Genomic DNA, 11879 nt, shown 5'->3' with positions numbered 1-11879 from the left:
CGTAGGGTCCGCGCGCTTAAGGTTTCGATGATAGTTATATTATGAGTTTATGAGTTTTGATGTACCGAAGGAGTTCGGAGTCCCAGATGAGATCGGGGACATGACGAGGAGTCTCGAAATGGTCGAGACGTAAGGATTGATATATTGGACGACTATATTCGGACTTTGGAAAGGTTCTGAGTGATTCGAGTATTTTTGGCGTACGGGGGAGTTACGGGAATACGAGGAAGAAGTAATGGGCCTCATGGGCCAAGTGGTGGAAGAGAGGAGGCAGGGCGCGTGTCCCCCTAGCCCAAACCGAATTGAACTAGGGGGCCGGCCCCCCTTTCCTCCTTTTCCTCCCTCTCCTTCCTTCTCCTTCTCCTCCCCTTCCTTCCCCTCTCCTACCTGGATTAGGAAAGGAGGGAGTCCTACTCCCGGTGGGAGTAGGACTCCTCCCTGGTGCGCCTCCTCTTGGCCGACCGCCCCCTCCTCCTTGATCCTTTATATACGGGGGCAGGGGGGCACCTCTAGACATAACAACAATTGATCCCTTGGATCTCTTAGCCGTGTGCGGTGCCTCCCTTCACCATAGTCCACCTCGATAATATCGTAGCGGTGCTTAGGCGAAGCCCTGCGACGGTAGAACATCAAGATCATCACCACGCCGTCGTGCTGACGGAACTCTCCCTCGATACTCGGCTGGATCGGAGTTCGAGGGACGTCATCGAGCTGAACGTGTGCTAGAACTCGGAGGTGCCGTAGTTTTGGTGCTTGATCGGTCGGGCCGTGAAGACGTACGACTACATCAACCGCGTTGTGCTAACGCTTCCGCTTTTGGTCTATGAGGGTACATGGACAACACTCTCCCCTCTCGTTGCTATACATCACCATGATCTTGCATGTGTGTAGGATTTTTTTTAAATTACTATGTTCCCCAACAGTTTCCACAATCAGACTCATGACTTTGAATTTTGAGGCACATCAAATATATGCAGCAAGTTGATTGGATGACCTCTTATCATCTTGTGATCACCTGACTTGGGCAGCAAAGTGTGCCTTAAGATCCAGCTGATAGTAGGCAATCCTAACAACAGGTAATGTACAAATCCAAGGTTATGTGTCTCTAGTGCAGCATCTGGAATCTCTTTGTACATGTGAGCCATAGTGTTGTGGTCTTTCTTCTTCTTGGCATAGACATCCAAGTCGTCCTCATTCTCTTTTGGAGGATTTATCAACTCAGCCCATTCTTCAACTGTGGATTGGTACCTAGTACCTTCAGACATCCAGACAATTTTCCCATCTGGGTAGAAGTGAGTTGTGTAGTTAAACTGCATGATGAGCTCATCATTCCACTTGGTGAGCTTCTGGCCAACAAAGTCATCTACTCCACAAGCATTGAAGCTGTCATACACTCCTGGATAATGGTCTTCATTCTTCCTGATGTACTCCCAATCAACCCATCTCATGTCACATACTATGGGCTTCTTTTCAAGCAAAACTGTCTCATAGAAATCTTGTTGTTCCTTAGTGTGGAACCTGTAGTCCACTGCAGTTCTTACTCTAACAGCATAGGGATCAGTCTGTCTCCACAGTCTCAGTCCTGCATCCTTCCTTAGCTTCATATCCTCTGCAACTGGATGTATATCATTGTGATCAGGGATCTTGGTCTTCAACTTTCTCAAGACAAGTGTGTCATCTTCTTCATCATCTACAGCCTCAGGCCCTGGGGCCTTGTTCTTGTCTTCAGCTGGAATACTCCCAGTGTTCCTCTTAGGTGCAGACTTGGGCTAAGGAGCAGCAGCCTTGGGAGCATCTTTGGGCTTAGATGGAGCAGCCCCTGATCTTATAGCATCTCCCATCAGCTTCTGAGCTTTAGGTGTTGGTGCAGCAACCTCTTCCTCTTCTTCTTCCATCATTGAGGGCTTTCCAACAACTCTGGCCATTGTCTTCTTGACCCTTTCTTTCCTTTTCTTCTCAGCCACAACTGGTTCTTTGGGTTCAGATCCCAAAGTTACTTGAGTAGAGGCTCTGGCCTTAGACATGGGAACTCTTCTTGCAGGAGCCTTTGTCTTCATTCTTGGCTTTGTGGTAGTAGCTGTGCCATACTCCTTTTTCAGCACCTTCTTCTTAGAAGTGGCCTCATCTTCAACAGCCCCATAGTCCTCATCTTCAGAATCTGAGGTTCTCTTCTTCCTTGTCCTGGTGGCTGCCTTTGGCAAATTGCTAGGTGTGTTCCTGCTACCCTCATATGAGGTACTAGAGGGACTAGTGCCCTCACTCATATGAACTTGCTCCTCAGACTTGTTCTGACTGTCACTCTGATCCAACATGATGCAAACTCTGACAGCAGACCCTGTGAATAGATGTAGATGAGGTATAGTAGATGAGCATCACAAAGCACAGAGGTTTTTGCAAAAAATTGAGTCAACAACTTAGTTTTAGTTTTCCACAGAAAGCATTTCGGGGCTACCGATTTGTAAACTCGGTGATACCGAAGTAGCTTTTGGAACCTAAACTAGTGAACATGATCAGACCGAGTCACAGTTTGGTGGCACCGAGACTGCTAGGGTTTCACAAAGAGTCGATTTCGGTCACACCGATTTGCAATTCTCGGTCGGACCGAGAATCACAGGTGCAATGGCCTAAGCCAAATCGGTGAGACCGGTCTTTACAACTCGGTTGGTCCGAGATGAATTCGGCGGAAACCTAACCCTAAATTTTTAATCCAAGACTAATCTACAGAGTAGTTTTACTGGATAGGAAGATTTCAAACGTGGCAAGATTCATGGCAATGCAATGTGCTAGGAATCGGAGTTAAGAATAGCACAAAGATTCAAATCCATACCCTATGCAGCGATGGACTTGCTATGGTGGCAACGACGGAGCAGAATCCCGTTGACAGTGGCGGAGACTAGAGGCGGGAGGTCATTGGCGATGAGGAGGACGATCCGGAGACCCGAAGAGGTAGAGCAGGCTATGCGCGGGCGAAGGGTTTCGGAATATTTTCCAAAATTTGACCCGTGAGTATATATAGCCTGGTCCTGCCGGTGTGACCGAGTGGAACAACTCGGTGGCACCGAGATGCATAACTGCAAGCAGTTACTGCAACTCGGTGTGACCGAAAAGTTCAAATCGGTTGCACCGAGATTGAAAACCTAGATCAACTTAGTGATCTCAGTATGACCGAAAAGGTTGAATCGGTCAGACCGAAATGCACAAAGAGGTTTTGGAAGTTTAATTCTATGACGAATCGGGGACTCCGAGTGCTCCTCACACAGAGTGGTTCAAATCTGACTTGATCAAACTTTGTGATGTAGCATGAATAGAGTTTGAGACAAGAAAAGCATAGATAGCTAGAGAAGGTTCTTAGGCATTCTTGTCCATCCACTTGGCAAAAGGAAAGAAACCAAACAATCAAAAACAACAAGTGGATGTCCTCGAATGAGTAAAATATGCAACCAACATGCTCACACAATAAAATGGCAAATGAAATATGTGGCAAAGCATGCACAAACACTTCTAGCATCTATCAAGCAATTGGCGATGACTAGGTCATCTATATATGAGTATATTGACCTAGGAGTCAAATGAGAACATTTGATCATAGGTCATACTCATCGTTTAAGCACAAGTGGGGTTACCACTTTTACATAAAGCATTGTTGTGTTCACACCATTAGAGTTGCTTTAGCTCAATTCTTAGAGTAAAGCTCCCCCTAGATGTGAGATCCCCCCTAAGAGGGTTGAGCTAACCTTGGGTTTTGTCGATGATGACTTCATGTAGGTGTTGAAGATGTGGATGCTCAATGTTGATGTAGATCATTTGGAGCAATCCAATGGAGTGAGTTGCACTTTCAATACCTACACGGGTTAGTCCCACAAGGAACAAACAAGGATATCCATAGACATAGAGTGATGCACACACACAAGATGATGTCTATGAAAGCGTTAGATTACCTTGTCCCTTGTCTTACCAACAAGAGGGTATGTGACTCCATGAACTAGTGCAAGATGTGAAAGTTGATTGCACTTGTTCTCGCCAAAATGATAAGAGTACCCCCCACCACGGCGCTACCCCCTTCTCCGGCGATCTCTCCTCTCCTCCACTAATCTGTGGACTTTCTCCGATCAACATCTCCGGTGTCTCCTCTGGATCAAGGAAATACCCATCTTCAATGGGTTCTTCTGGTGGATCTACCCTTGGCTTGGATTTCTCCAAGGGTAGGGTTTTTTTGGAGGAGATTTTCAAATCTACTGGGAATTCGGTTCATCCTTCGGGGCATCGAAGGCCTTTTATTTTAATTGTTTCATTCAGTCGTCATGCCTTCCGTCTCTCGGTGGATTCTGTGGCTGCGGCTTTGGAAGCTGCAATTGGAGGTTCAGCTATTGATCTTCATGTTGATCACATCAAAGACAAGGTTTATTCTTTCCATGTTTCTTGCAAACAAGTTGGTTTTATCATCATGGACCTCCGATCCTTTGCTTGTGATCTCTTCAAGTGTTATTTTCATTTATGGGGTAATGGTGGACCGAATTGGATTAGAGAGCTCAGGATCTGGAGGAAAGAATGTGATGCTGAGTGGATTTTGGTTAGTCCAGCTAAGCGCCGATCATCTTTAGGCCTTTTGGCTATGCATAAGCCTCCAGTTAGATCTGCCATAAAATCAGTTGCTTCCTCTAAGAAGACTCTTTCTTTTGCCACGTTTGAGCACTACTCGGCTTGCAAGGGGTATAGATATCCAGCCTCGCAAAAATGCATTGACACTATGAGGGATGCGGGGTATGATCTCCCTGTTCATGAGCGTGTAGTCATTCATCCATCCCCCGCCACGAACTTGCTTTGGACAGTGGCTCATCCACCCATTGTCTTTGGCACGATCTCTCCATTGCCGGAGTTGTGCTGGCCGATCTCATCTGCTCTGGCTGCTGATCCGGTTTCTGAGGATATTTCCTCCGTGCATGCGGGGATTATGCCCGCTCTTTCCGCTCAGGCGGGTTTGCCTCCGATTCAAATATTTCCTGTTGCTGATCCTGTCGAGATGGAGGCCTGCCATGGCCCAAATGAGCCGGTCAGCCCAGTTTCTTCTGAGCCTTCCACGCCTTCGGATCCAAGCCCACTGATCGATGCTGAACATATCCCCTCCTCTCAAGAGGCTGCGAAACAGTTTGAAGCCATGGTCGATGACATGGTGGACCGTGTGATGACATGTACTATCTGCTCACAGAGGGGCCACCTGTCTGCGGCATGTGGAATGCGAGCGGTCTGCTCGGCTTGCTCTCGCCCTGGTCACTCTAGCAGAGACTGTAATGATTTCGCGCGCTCCAATGGATTGGTTTGGAAGCCAATTTCGGTGCACCAAAAAACGATTTTATCGGAATCTGCTGCTTCTCATGGGAACAGAGCCGGAGTTATTGGGATAGACTATCCAGTCCCATCGCCGCCGCCCCCATTGCATCTCCCCTCTCCTCACGCCAAAGATAAACCACGAACACCTCCTGCTCCATCCATGGCGAACTATGAGCTTGATCCTCAGCGCTTCGTGCCTGTTGGCCACCACATCATCGATGGTGGCGATCGTCGGCTTCCTCGCACCTTCTTCACGCCTGCTGGTCGGCCGACCCGACGCCATGAGGACTACATGGTTGCTGAAGTAATGCTGGCGCCAGACGGACCGCTTGGCCCGGTGCGTGAAGAGGTGGTTCAGTTTCTGCAAGATTCAGGTATTATGGTTCGATCTGCTCAGCCGTGGTTCCATGGGGTGGGTCTGTTTCAAGTCAGAGATCCGTCAGTTAGATATACCTTGATTCAGCACGCGCCTTTTCCGCTGGGCAATGATCGTTTTGTTAGATTTATGAAGCATGATGAGGGGGATAATTTCAAAGGAACAAATGGTTTTCGCAAGGGCTGGTTAATGTTCATTGGGATTCCTCTGGATTACCGCACTACTGAGTTCATCTCGCAGGCTGTTGGTACTTTTGGCAAGTTTATTTCTTGGGACAGTGAGGATCCTTACCTTGTCCGAACTATGGTGGAGGCTAGTTTTCCTGATACTCCATTAGTTCCAAGAGATGTGGTTTTTGGTGATTATGCGGAATGGGGAGGTGCTCAAGTGTCCTGGACTGCTGCATGTTATGTTCTTGGTGCTGATTTTGCAGATCAAATGCCAAATGATGAAGACCCAATGCCGTTAGATGGCAACCCCCACCCTTTACCTGGTAACTTGATTCAGGATAATTTGCCGTTTGTTCTTCCTCCGTACCCAATGTTGGGATGGAATGATGCTCCTCTTGCTCCACCTGCCCCACCTGTTCATGAGGATGTGCCTGGTTGGGGTAATGCTGTGTGGGGTGATGAAGCTGTTGATGAGCAGGTCTTGCAGCCGCCTGCGCCTGAACAAGATCAAGTTTCTATTGTGATTGACCAACCTGAGGGCTCAGTGTCTGTGGATCAACCAGAGCCGGGCAATCAGCATGTTCCTCCACCAAATCTTCAGCAGCATCAAGTCTTTGAGGAGAATCAGTTGGCAATCGTGCCCTACCAACCGCCTGTCATTCAGTATCATGAGATATTCATTGGCATGGCGCGTATTGTCGCTGGCCCTCCTCTCCCTCCGGAAATGATCTGGAAGAGGTCTTTCCAGAACCTCATGTTTGATTTTTCAGTCAAGGAAGTGCCCAGGTCTATATTTTGCAAGCCGTTCGGAGCATTCATTTATTCCAAGAGGACTTGGTCCATCGCTTTTGATGGGTCCAAGCAGAGGTCTTGTTTGCATGCTTCTCTGCCCATGGTTGTGGCTAATAGAAGAGTTGTTGTGGTGAAGCGACCGGTGGCCAGAGCTCTATTTGAGAATCTGCCTGCAGATTCTGCCTCTGCTTCAGAAGATGTGGCACCTGCTATTGCTGTCAATTCAGTTTCTACAGCATCAACACCTGTTTCTGCCTCTACTGAATCAACACCTATGGTTTTCTCTGTGGAACAAACTGTTAGAAAGCAAAGAGAGAAGAAGAAGCCCCATGTGGTCGATTCTACGCTCAGACGTTGCACTCGGAGCGTGGCAAAGTTAGATGGCTTCAAAAGCGTGGTTTTTGAACAGCTCTCGCTTCAGCCATCAAAGAAGCGACCACGTGCCAAGCCCATGGAGGACAAGGCCCAGCCCACTTCTGCGGATGGCGCCGAGGATGCTTCGACTGCTGCACCACCACACACTCCAATTCGAGTTCTTCAGGCGGTTGGCGCGGAGCTAGAGATCGATCCCTCTCTGCTGTCGATGGATAAGCTTATGGCTAATCCACAGGAGGACTCGTCCGCATCTTCAGCTTAATGATTATGTCATCTTATTTGTCTACGCCTAGGTGGCATGTTATGCGTGTTCTCTCTATGGTTGATCTATGTCAGTTTAGGGAACTGTTAGTTCGTGGCTCTGAACTATGTTATCTCTTGGGTCGTATGGCATTGTATGTCATGCTTTATATACTTTTATGCTCATCGGTGGTTAATGAATCGTATCACAACGCGTAGTTGGAAGGTTTTATGTTGGAATGTCCGTGGCTTGAACTCAGATACGAGGCAGCGCTCTGTCAGAGAGAAAGTGACTGAAAGTCAATGTTCAGTAGTCTGTCTTCAAGAAACTAAGCTTTCTTCCTGCTCTCGGGTAACTATGAAATCCATCTGTCCTCATGGTTTTGATCAGTTTGTTGAATCTCCATCCAGAGGTGCCTCGGGGGGGCTTTTAACTGCTTGGCGATCGGATGCGTTCCATGGCACTCTCATACAAGCTAAACCCTACGCTATTGTCATGCAGTTTACTTCTGTCCATAACAACGAACAGTGGTTTCTGGTTAATGTTTATGATCCTTGTCAGGGTGAACTTAGGGATAAGTTTGTCTCATGGATATACAATTTGGACATTGACCCTGGCCAATTGTGGATGTTGATGGGAGATTTCAATTTTATTCGTTGTACTGATAATAGGAACCTCCCGGGTGGTGACATAAATGATATGTTTATTTTTAATGAAATTATTGGCCATTTGGAATTACTTGAGCTCCCCTTAAAGGGAAGACAGTTTACTTGGTCCAACATGCAGGACATGCCTCTTTTGGAGCAACTGGACTGGGTGTTTACTTCGGCTAGTTGGATTAACTCCTATCCCATGACACAAGTGACTCCTTTGGCAAAAACTGCGTCTGATCATGTGCCTTGCCTGGTTAGCATCAGTACATCCATCCCAAAGGCACATATCTTCAGGTTTGAAAACTTTTGGGTGCATCAGGCTGGTTTCTTTGATTGTGTGCAAGAGGTTTGGAATCGTCCTTCTCGTAAAGCTCACATTGCCGCAATTATTGTTGATAAATTAAAGGCTTTGCGGTTTGCTTTGAAGAAATGGCAGAAAGGTTTATCTCACATTAAAGGGCTGATAGAGAAATGTAACTGGGTAATTCTTTGGTTGGACAATCTTGAGGACATGAGACATCTTTCTAGGCCTGAGAGTAACTTCAGAAAAATCATCAAGCAGCACCACGAGCACCTACTGCACATGCAATATCTTTACTGGAGGAAAAGATGTACTATCAGGTATATTAAAGTTGGAGAGGAAAACACCAAAAAATTTTAGGCCATGGCAACTGAAAGATTCAGAAAAAATTCAATTGCAAGTCTGGTGTTGCCTGATGGATCTGTTACTTCTAATTATGAGGTTATGGCCAGAGAGTTCTTGATTTCCTTCAAGAACAGAATGGGGATGATTAGGCCAATAGTTTTGGATGAGAACATTCTTTCATTAATACCTAGGGTTCAGGGCCTGGAGGTACTCACCAAACCTTTTGAGATTAAGGAGATTGAGCAGGTTATTAATGAAATGCCTATTGATAAGGCACCTGGGCCTGATGGCTTCAATGGTCTCTTCCTTAAAAAATGCTGGCCAATAATCTCTCCTGATTTTATTCAGTTGGTGCATGAGTTTCATGCTGGTACAGTGCAGTTAGAAAACCTCAATGATGCTTACATTACACTGATACCAAAGAAACAGTCGCCTGAGGGGGTGGGAGACTTTAGGCCTATCTCCCTTACTAGTGTTGGCCTCAAATTACTTACAAAACTGGCTGCTAATAGATTTCAGCAGGAAATCATTAAATGTATCCATAAAAACCAATATGGCTTCATAAAATCAAGAACAATCCAGGATTGTCTTGCATGGACTTTTGAATATATCCATCAGTGCAACCAGTCTAAATAGCCCATCCTTTTGCTCAAGTTGGATTTTGAAAAGGCCTTTGATTCCATTCAGCATGAGGCTATATTAAGGATTCTTGCTGCAAAAGGTTTTGACAGTAGATGGATTACATGGATTAGGCAGTTACTGTCTTCAGGCACTTCTGCTATCTTGCTCAATGGAGTTCCTGGCAATCATTTCAAATGCAAATTTGGAGTTAAGCAAGGGGATCCAATCTCTCCCTTGCTCTTTGTTATTGCTGCTGATCTCTTGCAGACTTTGATTAATAACCTTCTTCAGCAGGGATTGATAAGCAGGCCTCTGCCAACACATGACCCTGATTTTCCAGTGGTACAATATGCTGATGACACACTGTTATTCTTAAAGGCTGACAGGGATCATTTGGGGGCACTGAAATCAGTGTTATATTCTTTTTCAGAGGCAACTGGTCTTCAGATTAACTTTCATAAATCTTCCATGTATCCCATTAATGTGATTGACCAGGATGCTATTGATCTTGCTGCTTTCTTTGGCTGTAAGTTAGGCAAAATGCCCTTCACATATTTGGGATTGCCTGTTGGGACTACCAGGCCTAAGATTGTGGATTTACTTCCTTTAGTGGATTGTATGGAGAGAAGATTGACAGCAAGTTCTTGGTTCTTGCCTCAGGGAAGCAGGTTGCAATTAGTTAATTCTGTCATTTCCTCTTTGCCTATCTTCTTCCTTTGTACCCTGTCAATCCCTCAGGGTATTTTGAAGCAGCTGGAAAGGATCCAAAGGCAGTGTTTATGGAGGAAATATGGTCAGGAGAAGGGCCATTCTTTGGCTGCTTGGCCCCTTGTTTGCAGGCCCAAAACAAAGGGGGGACTTGGAATCTTAAATCTGGGTTTGCAAAATGATGCTCTGCTACTGAAATTTCTGAATAAATTTTACAATAAAATGGATGTGCCTTGGGTTCAGTTAATTTGGGATTCCTATTATTTTGAACGAATTCCTCATGATACCACCCTTTGTGGCTCTTTTTGGTGGAGGGATGTCTGCAAGTTGATCGATAATTTCAGAGCAGTTACTGAGGTGGATGTTCGTAGTGGAGACACTGTGTTGTTCTGGTCTGACTATTGGCAAATTGGGAACAGCCATGTGCCTCTTCAAGATCGATTTCCTAGACTATATTCTTTTTGTCTCCACAAAAACCTTTCAGTTAAGGAAGTCTTTATGGCTAGTAGCTTGCAAGATCTCTTTTACTTGCCCCTCACTTAGCAAGCTTTTCAAGAATTTCAGCAGCTTTCGACCCTAATGGGATCTTTCCATTTGGACTATAGCTGCCATGACTCTTGGGAATGGAGGCATGGAAAGAAGTCTTCTTATACTGCAAAAAAGTTTTATGATTTTGCTTACCAGCCAATGGTGGCAAACCCCATTTTGACCTGGATTTGGAAGAGCTGATGTACAATGTCCATCAAGATGTTTGCTTGGCTAGTTATAATGGACAGGGTTAACACCAAGGACATGATTCAGAGAAGGCAATGGAAGATTAATGAGGGACCACAATGTGTTCTATGTCCAACACGGATATTGGAGGACAGAAACCACCTTTTTTTCCAGTGCAACTTCAGTGCTCGTGTCTGGATCTATCTGCAGATTGACTGGAAGGACAGTGATGACATGGTGGAGATTCCCTTCCATGCTAGAAAGGAATTCAACAAACCTTTCTTTGTGGAGGTGGTTTTTACTGCCTGGTGGAACATTTGGAAGGTTAGGAATGACAGAGCTTTCAGGAACATCAAGCCTTCCTTCAGAGCATGGAGATATGGTTTCATTCATGATCTCACTCTGCTTTCTCATAGAATCAAACAGAAGCACAAGGAGGCCTTACTTAAATGGATTGATTTCCTTCCTCCTTGAGGGGAGTGGCTTTTGTTCTTTTTTGTATATTTGTATATATCAGGACTAGACTACTAGTATAGCTTTCTTTTGCTTTTTTATTCCTCATCTTGAGGATACCTTGTACTACTGTTGTTTTTTCTTTGCATTAATAAAATGCTGTGGGGTGCAAGCCCTGCAGTCTTCAAGGTCAAAAAATGATAAGAGTGAAGTATGTTGGCGGAGTCACCCTCAAGAACTCTCTAGTTCTTCTTCTTCGGGATCCACATCATCTTGATGGGAATCCTTGGGGTTGTAGTCATACTTGATGAAGTAGAACTTGATGTAGTCTTGGGAACCCACTTCACCAAGGCCTTAGAGCTTCTTCGAATGCATCAATCTCCTCTTGAAGCTTGTCCTTGCCTTTTTGCTTGTGGTCTTGTGGTGGAAGATCATCTTGAGCTTTGAAAGAAGTAGGATCATACTTCTCTTGTTGAGGAACAAACTTCGTCTTGGGGTATTGATCTTCTTCCCACTCAACTCCATTGGCATTGAACTTCCGTTCAAAACCAACACCTTGGTTCTTCCAGTGCCTTCCTTGCTTGTGTACAATTTCCTCGAATTGCTTACTCCCGACAAGGCTCTTATAAACACCTTTCTCTATAATTCCCTTCAATAAGCTATTTTCTTGCTCAAGTGTAACTTGGCTAAGAGAATCATTAGTGGAATCAAGAGAACTACTAGAAGCAACAACATTGGATTTAGCATGATTACTGTTACTACTAGAGGAAGAATCTTTCTTGTTCTTGTTACTAGACTTGAC

This window comes from Triticum aestivum, chromosome 7B (assembly GCF_018294505.1).
Source record: "Triticum aestivum cultivar Chinese Spring chromosome 7B, IWGSC CS RefSeq v2.1, whole genome shotgun sequence".
Lineage (NCBI taxonomy): Eukaryota > Viridiplantae > Streptophyta > Magnoliopsida > Poales > Poaceae > Triticum > Triticum aestivum.
Note: the sequence above shows the minus strand (reverse complement) of the source record.